General features: G+C 30.6%; 1 long non-coding RNA gene across 1 annotated transcript in view; it reads right to left on the bottom strand.

Moving 5' to 3' along the window:
• Positions 1–10,096: 10,096 nt before the first annotated feature.
• The window catches only part of LOC132937422 (uncharacterized), a 32,570-nt gene continuing 25,816 nt past the window's right edge, over positions 10,097–16,850 (bottom strand). The window contains exons 1-2 of the long non-coding RNA XR_009663672.1: positions 11,297–16,850; positions 10,097–11,149 (exon numbers count right to left, since the gene is read on the bottom strand). The exon at positions 11,297–16,850 is cut by the window's right edge and continues 25,816 nt beyond it. This is a non-coding gene — a long non-coding RNA (uncharacterized LOC132937422). The remainder of the gene's footprint in view (positions 11,150–11,296) is intronic.

Genomic DNA, 16,850 nt, shown 5'->3' with positions numbered 1-16,850 from the left:
GCGATCATTATTTAGATCAAACATTATTTGGGTTATTTGATATTATAATAAGAATATAAATAATAATTGTACATATTTAAATTGCTTTTTGTGCATTAAATCCTTATATTGTCATAATTTTGTAATTCCCAGTAAAACAAAATTACACGCGTGTAAAAATAACGTATACATTTTTGATAATAAAAAAAAATGTTATTTGGTCAAGTGGTGCATGACAATTTTCAAACTGCGTAGTTAATACGTGGATATAAAAAGTTTGAGAGCCGCTATATCTATAGGTACATTGTTATTTGCGCACACGATTATTTTACTACCCGAGATCAGGGGAGCCTTTTGGGACGATGAAAAGCCAGGAAGTCCTAATCACCCCTGTATTTTTCTACGTCTTATTGGCATGTAAACATTATACAAATGCGAGAATGGCCGATGAATAAAAGTTAAAATATACATATTATGAAAACCATAATATAGTTATCATTCCAATACTATAATATGTTTTATTTAATATTTTTTAATTTTTTTATTTAAATTATATATATTATTGGTATGTATGACAAAAGGTTTTTCCAACTTCTAACTTTACAATTTTTTAATTCATTAAAATTTAAAAAATATAAGCCTTCACTCTAAACACACATAAAATGAGTTTAATATGGTATAGTGAGAAAAAATTGGCCTGATTAAATTTTAGCGTCCCTATTCAAAAACTCAAATGGTACCACTGCTAGATCTATAGTGATTTAATAGCAAACAAAATATTTACAATAGACAATATAAATATATTACCAACTAGATCCAATTTTCTACCAGAAAGCAATCTATCAAAGTTAAAATCAAAGTTTTACTACTCCAAAAGGTAATGACAGATAAAATAAAATAAAAGACAAATCATTGTAAACCCAAAACATTCATCGCTCCACTCAGAATTAGAATTAATTTTATTTAGCCATATCACATGGTATTTCAGTATGACAGTATGCATATTTTTTCGTTTTTAAACATATATTAATATTATGGTTTTTTAAGTGCATAACCACTTGCGTATACATTAGGAATTTAGGTATATATTATTAGATATACTAAATTGTTTTCATCTTTGTCGCTTTGAAAATATACTGAGAAATAATAAATCTTAATATAATTACACACAAAGAAAATATTTTAAAAAAATTCACAAACGCCTACCTATTTATAAACTATTTTATATAGGTAAGAACCTTTGTTTTGTGACTTCAATCAGCGTTAAGTATAGTAAAGGGAAGTAAACTGAGGAAAATGGGTAGATACAAACGCCGTAGGTATTAATATTACATATTAATAATGTCAGCTCTCTTTTTTCACGTTCTACCTACTACGAGCAGTGAGCAATCACAATTAACAATAATTCCAATTAAGAGCAGTTATTGCTATAGATTTTCTGAACATTTTCCCAAGATAAAAAAAACGTCTATATGAGCAAACACAAGAACTGCACTAATTGGTGTAATGTAAGTATGTTAATTATACAAAGTACATATTTCTGCGCATTGTACAACAATAAATTATTCATTTTGAAATAATTAAATACTAACAATATAATTTGCTTTTTTAATAGATTACAAGAGCACTTGCTATCAATGTTTATGATAGTAATCAAAAATATATTCTACAGCCAACTCCGAGTACATTATATTACATTATTGAGCTCTCTATATTTATTTTAATCAAATCGTTCAACCATTGTATTATTAAAATTATCGATGAATATTATATTAAAGGAATTGAATGACACAATATTATACTTATTAATTTATTAATTATTAACAGTTACAAAAAAAAATCAATTTTTCTATATTTTTTAATGAAATTCGAGAAACATATATTAACATTATATTTATGATTACATTTCTGCATGCAAGTATGCAACAATAATAATAATTCATACTAAAATCGTCTTTGGACTTTAAATAGGTACTAATTTATACATATTGTCATATCTCAGCCCCATTTTTAGTGTACCTTAACATAAAGTGTATAGTATTATAGTCCAAAATTGGAAATGTGAAGTATGTATCTGAAAGTGTGTACTAGTAAACAAGTATACGTAGAAATTAGATACATACCCATATATGGGTATACCCATAATAAAATGTAGCTATAAAACGACATTGTTATGAACTAGAAGGTATTTTCCTATAGAAGCAAGTCCTAGCTGCAAGACCGATAGAGTTGTTCGCATTGATTTGTATTTAAGTCATGGATCAATTGATAAAATTTGTTCATTATTGTTTGTATTTCACAAGTATGTGTATTATGTGTACATATTTTCTGTGTTGGAATAATACAATAAAGTATTTACTAAACTGCTAATTGATAAAAAATGAAAAGATTTTAATATTCAGTAAAAAATTGTAGGCAATTTTTTCCCATTATAATAATATTTAAAAGTGGTATAATAGGACCTAATGTAATATTATATGGGCCACCATAATATATATTATAATCTCAACGTACAAAAATGAAGTAAGTATAAGAATATTTTCATATAAAAAAAAATAAATAAATAGTGGCTGACGTATACTGTGTATATAGACAACTAGTATAGGACCTGGCTGCTGCTGTAGATATTTTAAGCGTACCTGTAACTAGTGTTGGTGGTCGAAAAGACAGGTGTTAATCTTAATTCAATAAATAAAAGCCTGCAGGCGGGTATATCGAATACCTGCGATATATCAACCGTTTAGGAGGGAAAAGACCGTAAAATAATGATCTACTCCGACTTTTGACGTTATTTATTTATATTTATTCGTTTGTTTCCCGACCTCCCGGGTAAGTCGTTAATCGTCGTTTACCCATCGACCGTTACCTTCACATGTAGGTATACATACACACACACACACACATAGGTATTATATACACGTGTACCAGGGGAGAGGGGAGGGGGGGGGGGTAGTGTCCATGTATATAGGTAGTTTACACACACAGCGTGTTTGTATTTTCACGTCCTTTCTTTTAATTCGAGTATCGGTCCACCCACGCACCGTCGCACACACACACTCTCGCAGTGAAAACTTTTTTCTCTTTGCGGGAACGCGAGAAACAGCGGCGTAAAATATACTGCGGAGAACTTTGTGTCGGCCGCTCCAGTCGATCAGCACCGCGAATCGATCGGCGTGACACAATGCCGCCCGACAAAACTCATGTCGAAACGGTTTTTTGTTTTTTTTTTTTTTTTTTGAGAAGGCAGACGAAATTTTATCAGTCGGTCAGACGACGACGACGACGACGACGAATAATATTATACAAAACACAACGCACATCGCCTGCACAGGTACGAGGAGAGACGAAGGTATAGACGATGATAATACATCGGTAGAGCACGATTGCGCACTGTTTGCCCGAAAACCACGCAGCACTATAAATAAGCCACAAAAATATTTACGCACTTAGAAAATATCGGTTCCGAAAAATTCAAAGCAATAATATAACTTATTAAAAAAATGTAATTCAAAATCAAAAATAGGTAGGTATTTGGTTAAAATATTTTTTCTCACTTCTATAATCTTTTATCCGAAAATATATTCGACGATACCTTTTGGTGGTAAATTAAAAATGCTCCTTCCGATTAGATTTCTCTAAATTAGACATTATTATCAACCTAAATATACCCCAATCTATTGCATATAATGTCCTAATATTTTATTATGATAATTAATAAAGAAGGTAGGCAAGGTGGACAAGGTGGCGCTCTGCTGTACAGTAGGTTACAAGTGGGACGTGGGTCACTGTGATGGATGGTGTTAAATTTGAATTCAATGCTATAATACCATTGGATATGAAAAACGATACATAGCGAAGACTCAAATATTACTAAGTATATTTGATGATATTATTGTGAATAAACTGTATAGTATTTTATTTACCAATTTACGCGGAACCTTCTTTTTAATTGTCAATCCTTAGCTATAAAAGTTGAACATTTTATAAATTTTTAACTATTAGATCATTTGTAAATTTTAAATTTGATAAATTTGATCAAAATTCAAACTTTAAATTCTTATAAAAAAAATCGTGATTATGTATTTTTAATATTCAGTGAACATTTTATGTATCTGCGGTCATTTGTTTTAGAGTTACACAAAAAAATCAAAATCGAATTTGTCAAAAATCTATTTTATTTAAAAATTCCCATTTTTCCTTAATTTTGTTTTTTATTCTTTTTCCTCGCGCGTTTGAAGACGACAGGGAATTTTTTACTTTTGTCCCCCAAAGTACTTACTAGATTCCTGTCAAAAAATATGCTGTTGAAAAAAATCTAAGAGCATTTTTTCTGTCTTAAAAGGTGACGACAGACACAAATAAAAAAAATCACACACATTACAGTAAAACTAATACATTCATCGCTCCGCTCAGAATCTAAAATTGGAATTTTAAATATGCCTAATATATATACATATATATTAATATATAAGACTAAAAAGAGAGGGAAAGTAATTAACTCTGTTGTAGAGTTGGAGTCATGTGTACTTCACATTGAGTGGGTCACTGTAATATCATATGGATTTGTTAAATTTTAATTCAATTATAAATCTTTGCATACGAAAATCGATTCTGAGTGGATTCGGTCTGTCAGACTGTTATCAATATCAATATATTGTTATCATATTAATGATTAGGTGTAGTAATAATGTATTGAACTAAAAGTAATACGGTACCTATAAACTATAAATAGTATAATATCAATCTATAATAGTTTTGAAATTTACAGCTAATGGCCATAGTTGCCGAAGCTTAAGATCAATAAAAAAAAAAAAAAATAAATAGTTTTGAAAATTTCATTGTGAATATAAAATACTAGCTGATCCTGTGCACTTCGTTGCCCGTTAAATGTACCAACTCTATATGACTCAAACTTTGTTCAATTCGTTATTTAATATTCGGTGTACAGTGTTCAAAATTTATCTTAACTTTTCTGATGCCTGGAATAAAAATTCTGATTCGCAGCAGTATATTATCAGGTAGGCAATCTACCTGCGGTAGATTGCGGACCCAGTGCGGTTTACGTAAGTGTATGATTTAACTCTAAAGTATCAAAGTTATACCAAGTTTATTTTGATATAATACGGCAGATTAATGTGATCAATTAATACATAGTCCTAACCTAACCTAAACGTACTAAATTCCGACGAATAAAAACCAAATTTAACTCTTTTTAAATTAGCCTTTCTTCTTCACAGAGATCTGCACACAAACGTATATATTTTAATATAGGCTATAGCTGATCCTGCACACTTTGTGGCCCGTAAAAAATGACAACTCTTAAACAAATTGTGATTGTTCAACTCCTTTTTGGTGTAACTCACTGCAGTAAGTGCATGCTTGTACCTGATCTGCCCGATTAACCAATAGCAACCAATAATAAATAAATACTATTTCTATTAATTATTTCTCCTATAACCAATATCAATCATTTATAAACAAATATTTCTATCATAAATCTCAAAATCTCTGTTTGAGCACTTCTATTAATTGAATGTAGCGTGATTTTATATAGCCTATGACCTTCCTCAATGAATGGACTATCCAACAAAAAAATAATTTTTCAATTCGAACCAATATAGCCCCTTACAGCCCCTTTAAGCCCATTTCAGCCCCTTACAGCCCTTTTTTAGTAATACAAAGTAGCCTATGTTTTTTCTCAGTGTCTAAACTATCTATGTATCAAATTTCATTTAAATCGGTTCTGTAGTTCGGAGCCTATTCAATACAAACAATCAAATCTTTCCTCTTTATAATATTAGTATAGATAATAAAATAATTAAAAGTTTCAAATCCCCCAAAAAATATTTTCGAACTACATCAAAGTTATTACTAAAATCATTATCCTTTGTTTAAAAATCGAGTTTCGTCCAAATCGAACTTTAAATGTCTATAAAAAAAATAAAGTCTATATATTTTTTTAGATCTTATGGTTCCGAATGAACTACTTATAAGGAACATTTTATTAGCATTCCGTCTCTCAACCGCCATATCACACTCATCGGATATTCTGATATTATTAAATTATATTATATTGCGTACCAAATACCAATACAAAACGATGGCATTCTCCTAAAATGCTTAACCTATACAATACGTATCTTACCCTATAGTGGTTCCCAGTCACTGTATACGCACACAAAGTCTGAGTTGTGAATTTTCCGGCTGATTAATTCGCGAAATCGTGTAGGTATACAAGTTAGGTACTTTCAAATAATGTATATATATAATATTATAAAGTGCATTTTCACTGGAAACCCGACAGACCTAAGAGCAGACCGCCCTCGACCCCGGACGACGAACTAAGCGATTTGTTGGTAGACGAGAGAGGAATCAAACCTTAGGGTCATAAATCATTTCGTGACCACAGTTGTTTTAATATACTTATATATACCGTGGACCATCGTCATACGTATATGCCGACGTAGCAACTTTGTTGGGCACGCATCTGACGTCCGTTTACGAGTGGTGGAAGCCCAGATCGGGGGAGGAGGTGCGTCGTCGGTGTGAAAAGAGTGGTCACTGAGAGAAAAGAGTGGTCAAGTGAGGGGTGTGTACTGTGTAGAGGGTGTTTGAAGAGAGGACGGTTGAGAGAGAAAGAGAGAGAACGATAAGCAAGCAAAAATAATATTATATTATATTATGTGTTTATTACAACTTTGTATATATTATATGATACGTACTTTCTCGTAGACTACGAATAATATAATATATACGTGAGTAAGTGGTGTAGGAGGGGATGGCTTAGATGGATGAAAGTCTAACACATTGAAATTTAATAAAGACCGATTATGACACATAACTTGTGTTTTGTAAAAGTATAAAGGTGTAAGGTTTTAATGATTTTATAGTTCGTCTTTCTTCCCTCACTGAAATTTGGAGATTTTCTCCCCAATCAAAGCAATATAATAAAATATGGCCAAACTCGTAGAAGACATAGTAAGTATATAATAAATAAATCGAATTATATTATATGAAAGATTGATATTCTCTGATAAGTTCAAAAATATGTAAATTCTGTTCAAAAATATAATAATGTGCAATAGGTGTACGTCATGGTTTTCAAGGTCCAGAAGTGTCTCATTAAAAGATTAACTACCTACTGAAACTATAGGATTCTAAAATGTCCATTGACGATCGTATAATGAATAACGGATGTGCGTTTCACTAATTATTACTTGCTGTATGCATTTTTTAAGTAAAACATAAATTCATTATTTTGCGATTACTTTATCCACAGCACCATAATATACTGATAAAATGTTGATTAATACAAAAATCAAACAGTTAATTTTGTAATTAAATAATCAATAATTTATAAAATCAAATTAAAACGTCTGGTCTGACTCGAAGACATCACTTGTCAGTAATATAGTGTGGTAAAACTATGGTAAGTAAATTATTGATAGTTGTTAAAATATGACAGTTGCAAGTATATGTACCTACCTACCTATACCTACCTATTTAAATTCTCGATTGACATGACATTAATTTGATTGAACGGTCAATCGAGTTACATGGCGAAAGGTATTTACACTTGAGTTATAACCACATGCGCAGTGAATTGAAATGTATAACAAAAATCTACAAACATCGTTATTTCTCAACAACATTGTATATCAATAATTATCATATATTATTATTATTTTGTTTATTTTTTGATAAGTATCGACGCAATCTTATACTTAAAAAAGTATTTTTTTAAAGCTATATTAATATAATATAGCACATTATACTCGTTATTATTATTTATTAAAGTATTTACAAATTGGCAATAAATATATTATATAATATTATGTACATATTGATTATCTGCAACATTATAGTGACATGCATTTTTAAATCGATATCAATTTAGGCTGAATATAGCACACTAGTTAATCTAAACTCATACAAACATCAAAACCACGTATAGGTAATTAAATCTGTCTATAATTATTAGCTTCTCTTTTTTAATGGACACACTGACATCAGTACAATATTGACAATGTTTGCTACATTTTCCACATAATATCTCCTCTCTGACCTACGTAACCATCGATCTTATTAAATATATTATATATATATATTTATATATATATTTTTTTTAAGTATACAAAGTATTGTGTGTTGGGCACATAATACTACAGATAAAGGGAAAAATTTCCAACGTCATTATTTTTGACATAAAATAGTCAACAGACGAGGACACGGGTTTTGATTTAAGCGTCACACTAATTGCGGACCAGAAGTCAATATAAGTTATATTTTAATCGTTTTTTTTTTCGTTTGATATCGACAATTTATTCAGGCCGTTATTCGAAAACTGTTGCCAAAAATCTATTTATTATTATTTGTTAAAAATATTGTAAAAATGGTTTTCACCAACTACTAACTTAAGTACCTACCTACTGAGGATTAGGACTGCTTTTTTCCGCGAGCCGGTAATATTCTTGACCTAACCCATCAATTCAGTACAATTTAAGTACTACTCGGGCGGGTAGCTTAGCCCTGAAACAGCGGTGAAGACGTGCCCGCAATTCGCATGTCACATTATGTTGGTCACGTCCGCAACTCGCATGGTTTTCATTACCTACTCTGTCCTCGACTAGAAAACATGGTGTTCACTATTCGACGACGAGACTTCAAATCGGATCTATGCCGCAGACAATATGTCGTACAACCCCTAAACTACGTGTTTGCATTCCACTCAAACATGTCCTTTTATCCTATCCGAACGTCTTTGTAAGTGTGCAGTAATCTTACTTGAAAATCATCCAAATAATTTCCGAACGGTTTGATATTAATTAGTTTGGTGGATTCTAAACATACTTTGTTGTATGTAAGTACTGCATTGAACACTTTTTTACATACTTGTTTTTTTTTATATATATATAAATAACCATTAAATAGATAACGTGAATCGTTTTCTTTATTTAAAATTGTGTGCGTCGGTCGGTTTGTGTGAACTATATATCCGGGCCAAACTTAATCGAAGACTTCAGTTAATTTTTTTCGATGAATAATAATTTACGCAATTGATTGACCAACAGTGTTGTAGGCGGTCGATCTATACAAATTACCTAACGTAAAATAACCACTCGTTATGTGTTTTGATTTATTTATGTTTTCGCATTGAAGATGTATAAAAGTATAGGCAAAGATTATGGAAAAAAATACCATGATTTATTTATTTTTTTTTACATTGAAAACTTTTATTTTCAAACTTGTATTATAAAATAGCCATTCAAACGTATGACAGTCACTGTGAAGTTGACTTTTTAACTACAACCATGTCTTCCGCATACTCGTGTCGTCGTGTGTATCGTGTATAATAGCTCTTAACATGAATGACTGAATATTTTAGCTACAAGTAAGTACTATTGTGGTTGTGCGGTGGACGATGGTTGAAACACTAAAATATATTTTAAGAGTGGGAGGAGGAGATAGAGCGATAAAGTTGAACTGTTGAAGAAATATTTTATTTTGCTTTTATGCGGTTTCCGGCGACAATAATATTATCACCAAGAATGAGCGAAATACCTACTCGTTTTATGTGTTATTTATTGAATACTAGGCGGGCAGGTACCTACATTTAGTCGTGAAATATTAATATTACAATATTGTGATGACTCTCCAATTTTAGGAACTGCCTACGTATTTATTTTTTTATCGCTTTATACGCAATTCAAAAACATTTATTGTAATATAAAGTATAAGTGCCTATATTTATCATATTATTTGAATTTTTATCCAGACCGAACGATTGTTCGGATTCACACGTGATGTTGCGTCAAAGACCACAGTATATTATTTAATATTTATATGTCTAGGTTCTAACGCACATCATATTATTATGAAAGTGTGTGTCTATTATTGCGACTTTTGTTACCTACCAACACGGCCATAGTCAATTCAATAAAAATATTATTTAATTTTCGGCCAGCACCCTTGCACAACGTTTCACCAATATCGTTGTTTTTAATACCATCATAATATATGTCATCATATGAAACAAAAAATAACATCGAATTCCTCCATCACTCAGTATTATAGGACAATATATGAGATAACCGAAAAGCAAGTACTAAAACTCATATTAAGAAATTATAGTATAGATCATTTATTGTAATAATATCAAACATGAATAATATCATAATATAATAATAATTGTAGGTATTAAATAGTATATAAAAAAAAAAACATTTTTAACTTTGATATATAAGTAAATAATTATCAGCCTACATTATATAAAAATAAAATAATAAAAAGTGGTCAAGTTATTAACCGCTCTGCTGTACAGTAGGTGGTATGGAACGGACCTCGTCATTGATTGGATCACTGCAATAGATATTTTTTTTTACACTCTGTAAACTCTCGAATTTTTTTCACCAAACCTCAATATATAACTGAAATAATATTTATTGTAATGACATTTTCATTCATTAATTGATAATTTGCTATCAAATCGATAAGAAAAATTAAATTACAGTGTTACAACCAACATGAATGGCAATGTGAATACAGTAAATATTATTTCAGTTTTGTACTAAGGTTTGGAGAAAAAAAATCGAGAGTTTACAGAGGATAAAAAAATTGTTTGCGTACACTGTAAAAATTATCGAGTAAAGCCGTAAGGGGCAAAACCCTTTCCAATCTCCCTGTAATTTTAAAATACGGTAAATATGTGTAAGGGACGAATTCGTGGACCAAAATCGTGAAATCTCCCTGATGATTAATGTAATAGGGTAAATATTTTCGTGTGAGGCATAAATAGGTGGACAACGACTGTGTAAATCTCCCTGTGATGTCTAATAAGGTAAACTCGGTGTCCTCTGAGCGGAACATTCCCCCTTGGACATGGTGTAATTACCGCGGAGAAAAAACGGATTGGCTCAGAATATACAAATATATTAAACTACTATCTGATTTATATGATAAACTCTAACATCCGGACATTTCAAACGAAGTTTTTCATTAGGGTATTAGCGGTGAAAACAAGAGTACCTATATAAAACTAGTTAGGTATAGGTATACATTTTGTACGTTCGATTGGCGCGAATATACCTACCATTTGATTATACGACTACACAACCGAATGGGTTTTACTGTTTGAGTTTGCCACTTTGGACGGAAGTTATTGAACTCGAAACTAAGAAAAGATAACCAAATTAATAACTGTATTATGAGTTTTTCTAATTCAGTTAAAAGTTTGAAGCCATCGACATAGTAACAATATGAAATTAATTAGTTTATGAAACAATTATCCAATGTCAATAAAGGTCAATAAATAACGTACCTAGTGCTGTGGAAAGTGGAGTTCATATTATATTCATTTAATCAAAATTAATTATTCTCATTTAGAAATATTATTATTTATTAATATATACACTCGCCACCAGGACTATACAACCCTAATGTTGTTTTTTAATATGATGAGGGACGTGTGGCCAGCAAGCTGAACCTACAGTGGCCCCTCAGAACATAACTGACCTCCGGGAAGCTGAGCGGCGCGTCTGTAAAAAACTCCAAAACAAAAATCAATTAATAAATTGTGTTTCAGTAGGTTAATGTAGTTCAAATCAATTTTGTGAATACGATTTGCACGGCTGAAACTCAATCCATACGTCTCTATAACCATTCACAAAATCACATCTGCTTAAACTATGCGCTCCTCGATCGACTGACAAAGCTGTTTCAAAACTATACATACGATACTCCAATTCTGATGACGAGAGACATAGACGCAACTAGACTGGAAGTGCTTAGCCTGCATAAATTATATTTTAACTCCTCCCCTCCCCCTCACAATGAAAATAGTAGAAAATAGAATCGTCGTGCCTGCGAAAAACTTAAGTTTAGGTAAGTAGTATAATTATTATCTGATTAAGAAAAAACAATTTTTTCAATATAACAGTTATATTACTATAGGTAGGTTAGGTACCTACTAAAGTTAATTCGTTCTAATGTTATATACCTATTCTTAAAATGTTATCATTAATTTTAAACTTTATAGGGTAAACATTTTAATAAATAAATATTATCTATTAACATTTGCCCAGATACAACCAAACATTGAACAATAGTTTAAGAATGATTTTCTGGCAATAAAAATAATATTAACCATTTGACCATAGAAATAGCGGTCGCTAAAAATTTTTTATACCTACGTGCGATCATTTTAACTGCAGGGTGGGCTAAATTATTATTCCTATACCTACTATAATTAACATTTTCAATAACAATACGCCCGTAAATTTATATCAACTTGTCAAAAGTAGCTTGGGTCTAGTAAAAAAAAAAGCAGCCTATCTTTCAACTATTTTGTTATGATACTTATAGTATGTATTATAATATTATGCTATTGTAATTAGTCCATTGTAAAAGCCCCGAATGATGTTAGCTATTGTGGTATCTCAAAATATACATAGCACAACATTTTGGAATAAGCGTATAATAATAGGTATTTAACATTAGAATAATATATAGTTTTAAAAAATATTTATTTTGAAATATGATGTGTGTAACGAAATTAAATTAAATTAAGGTAAGTACCATGTATTTATAATGGTCTATATTTCAGCCCGGTCACAAATAAAACTCCAGTAGCGCCTATGTCAAAAGCCGGCTATTATTAAAAAACGAAAAACAACTAAAGACTCAGAAACGTACAACCGTAAAAATCTGTTTACAAGCCACGGAGAGAGACAGAATTTTCAAATTTCGAACGCATCGACTATTACTGGAACGGAACAGTCTTCATTTTCCAAGTAATACACAGACTTTAGAATAAAAGTATATGTACAACACCGATGTCTTCCTTATTATTTGTAACCAATTAAGCGATAGTGACGCACAAAGGGACAAGCGTCTTATGATAATGAAATATTTTGTACGTCATTGTATAGTTTGTTGTACATTTACATTATAATGTCATTATATTCATGTTTTGTATAACAAAGTGGTTTTCTTACAAAATGTTTAGTATAATATGTACTATGTACCTATCTGTAGATGCGCAATAATAAGATATTATATTATAATTAATATGAAAGTCATAATGAGTTATATAGCTGCATTGAATATTGTAAATAATAAGTCATAATTTTTAAATTCTACAATGTAGAACAACGACGCACAGACACCAATAATAATGATACAGGTATAATAACTCGTAATTAATATGGGAGTATTTAAGGAGTCGGTTTATTTTCGAATTTTTAACAAAAATTAAATACCTTTACTATTTCATTGCAAGTTGAAGCAAATAAACTATATGAGATTGAAAAACCCTAGATACACCTATAGGTATAACCTATAAGTGAAATGTATTAAATACATACTAAATTTTAATCTCGTCAATATTTCGACAATAGTAATATTATTTTACGAAAAAAACAACGCTGAGACTAAAAGAACACTACTAAAGTGTTAATTAAATTGTCAAAAACATCAATGAGTACACTACTCGTGTATACGAAAACCGTAAAAGTTTATAAAAACGGTCGTTCCCGTAGCTTTCTCCTGCAAGACTCGCTGAGATTGGGTTAATTTTTTTTTTCTACTTGACCTTTGAGAATTGCACAACATTTTAAAAGCCTTTCATTTGAATAAGTTTTAAGTTTTGTTTCGGTCTCCGAGCAAAGTTTTAAGGTCGGTTTTGTAATGGCAGGGCGAGTGAGTTTAGCAGAAATCAGGGCAACGAAAAATTCTAAATACGGGCTTAATCGTAAAATAATCAGTATACGGGGATACGAGAATGGCTTATTATTGATAATAACTCCGAATGGTGAATATAATACCGACTAGGCGAGCGATGATTTCATCTCTGTCCCGAAAGAGGAACGTAAAAGATTATTATAACTTGTGTAAAACTATAAAAAAAAAACTCAAAATATGTCTTGGGCGTTTAAAATACGGCGACGATTGAATTTATCAAATTAATAATATTTTATAGGTACCAGATATAGTAGGTGTATACTATAATCTACTTTCTACACTCTACAGTATAAACCTAAATCTACGTCAATAATAATTCTTCTGAAATGCGACTTATTCTGACCTATGTATATCCTAACCTATGGGCAATAAAGTTGTCAATTCAAAATATATACCGTAATTCATATTTAAATATTAAACCAAAAGGCGTTTTAGATAGCGGAGTGCACGTCCTAAACTTAAACAGCTATTTTTCCGAGCATTTTAGATTTTAATATATTGGTGTTCACAATATGTTCAATCAGTATTTGTTTTAATTTTATTTATTTTTACTTATTGATAATCAACTTTTATACATACATAATATTGCAATATATTTCATATTCACGTTGATACCTATACTCACTATAAGAAAAGCTTGTGGCGGGAGCTGGGAGTCTGTTACATAGTTATTTATTACATTTAAACAAGCATTAACAAGTGTATACTTTATTTATTTTCCAACATGATAATAATGACTTTAACAATAAGAAGTATAATTTATAATAATAAGACACTAGTCAAACGACCGCATGAATATATTTTTTATCATTAATTTAAACTTATTAATATTATAAATTTGTTTAATATCAGCAGGCAAGTGATTAAATAATTTTATATTCCTATTTATATAATAATTTGCCATCAACGTATGGTATTTGGTTTAACTGATCTTAGGTTATCACTATTCTCTCCACGTGTATTATATGTATTTTGGTATTCATATTCAGTTTTATTCATTAACACTTTAGTGGTTGATAATTTGTCATACAATTGTTCTAATGTCAATATTTTTATTTTATTAAATAAATCATTTGTACTACAATTTTTATTAACATTGTCATTTTTCATTAGTACTCCTATTCTATGAGTTATATTTAATGGTTCCAATAAATTTTTATAAGTTGTTCCCCATACAATTAAACTATACATTAATATAGATTGTACTAATGCAAAATACACAATTTTTTTCTTATATTATTTCAATATGAGGTTTACACTTTAAATGCTCATCAAATATTACATTTAAGTATTTAGTTGAACTTACTCTGGATAAATACCTACAATTTAAGTTACATACATCAATTATATTATTTATTTTTTTACAGTTGTCATTATATAATTCTTACTAGTTCTGGTGTGTTAGCACTGGACAAGGCAAGTTCAGTACCTATACATTTTAATTAAGATACGAGTTTATTATAATATCATCACACAAACAGTATTTGAGTACCTACCTACATTAGGTATTTTACCTAATGTATCGAATTGAAAATTGACTTATAAGTTTTATTTTACTAAAATATGTAATAATATATATCAGCTAGGTAACTATATCGTCGGATTTACTCTATTACAATAAAAAAATTGAAAAGCTATCATTTTTCTATATTAAAATAATATATTATGTTCATAACGGCTATACGACAATAATATACCAATCGTGACTTGGCACGGCGCAGTGGCTGAAATTAATCACGCGACGTGATTAAGAGTAAGCAACGGCCGCTGCCACTCGTTCTCGGATGGGTGACCATCTGGGTTCGTTGTGCGCAAAAACCTTGTCACACATACACGTGTTCCTAACCGACCGTACCAACAGTCCCAACCCTACCAACCTTACAGGCTAATGACCTCAGTCGTTAAAGCCTTAAAATCTAATAAAAAAAAAAAAAAAAATATACCAATCCCGTAATTTTGGATTTTCATTACAGTTGTGTAGACGTATGTCTTGTGTTATTAATTATGCTGTTCTATACTACGCACAGGCGCACAGTCGAACACATGTTTATTACGTGTTTACCATTTCATTGATTCCTATTTAACGATCGGTTAAATTCAAATACTTTATAGGACAGACAATTTATTAATATAGTAATGCATTGTGCACATTTTACTCTATTACCCATAAAACATGTGATCGCAGTACACAATGAATTAAATCATTAAATACGCGTGATTTAACCGCTCGGTATCGTGCGGGGTACATAATATACCACCTATCTATACACATTATTAACGGTGTTGTTTTCATTTTCAATTCGATTGTAATAGCGACGCGTGTACCTATGTGTTCTGTAATTATTATACATTCATAATCCTCAATAATGGCCCCGGACTCCAAGACGTGGGTGGCCGACACACAAATAACATTACTGTGAAAACAGACAAATCATATTGAACGGGACATACACTGCGAGCGGTGTGACTTAATAAGTTACCATTGTCGCTTGACCGTGTTAAATTCCGTTTTTTTACGGTCGTTAACCGGTCGACTGTCGAATAAAACCGTTTCAATTACCTACCTGCCTAAATATACTAATTGCTATACAACATTAAACTCGGGTTTTGCGTTCGATTTTATACACGATTTATACGGTGATATTTTCACGTATATATTATTCTCGATGATAATATAATACGGCATATAAAATCGGACATAGACTCGTCATAAATAATCAACAAAATTAGATGTACAAATTCAACGAACGAACACTGCTGAACCGTATAACTAATTAAATCCAAATCGGTATACGTTTTATTGCGACGACTCTATAACGATATGAGTTAAGTGTTATTTTTAATTACCTACATTATTTGTCATTCTAAATTAAACTCATAAAGTAAACAGACACCTACCTATAATAGCAGTAGTCAGGTTAAAATTTAGTAGGCAAGTGTTGCAAAGTATTTGTGTAAAATTAATTAGTACATTATACCTAATATCTACGCATTTAACTATTGATATGTATTGAACACTTTATCTTATTATTTCGTAATTGTTCTGACGATCGTAATAACAAGTTTAAATTTAACAGAAAATGATCGTGTTAATGTGTAATTTATGATGTTGAAACAACGAAATGTAATTCCAT

This window comes from Metopolophium dirhodum, chromosome 1 (genome assembly GCF_019925205.1).
Source record: "Metopolophium dirhodum isolate CAU chromosome 1, ASM1992520v1, whole genome shotgun sequence".
NCBI lineage: Eukaryota > Metazoa > Arthropoda > Insecta > Hemiptera > Aphididae > Metopolophium > Metopolophium dirhodum.
This window is presented reverse-complemented; position numbering and strand designations above follow the sequence as displayed.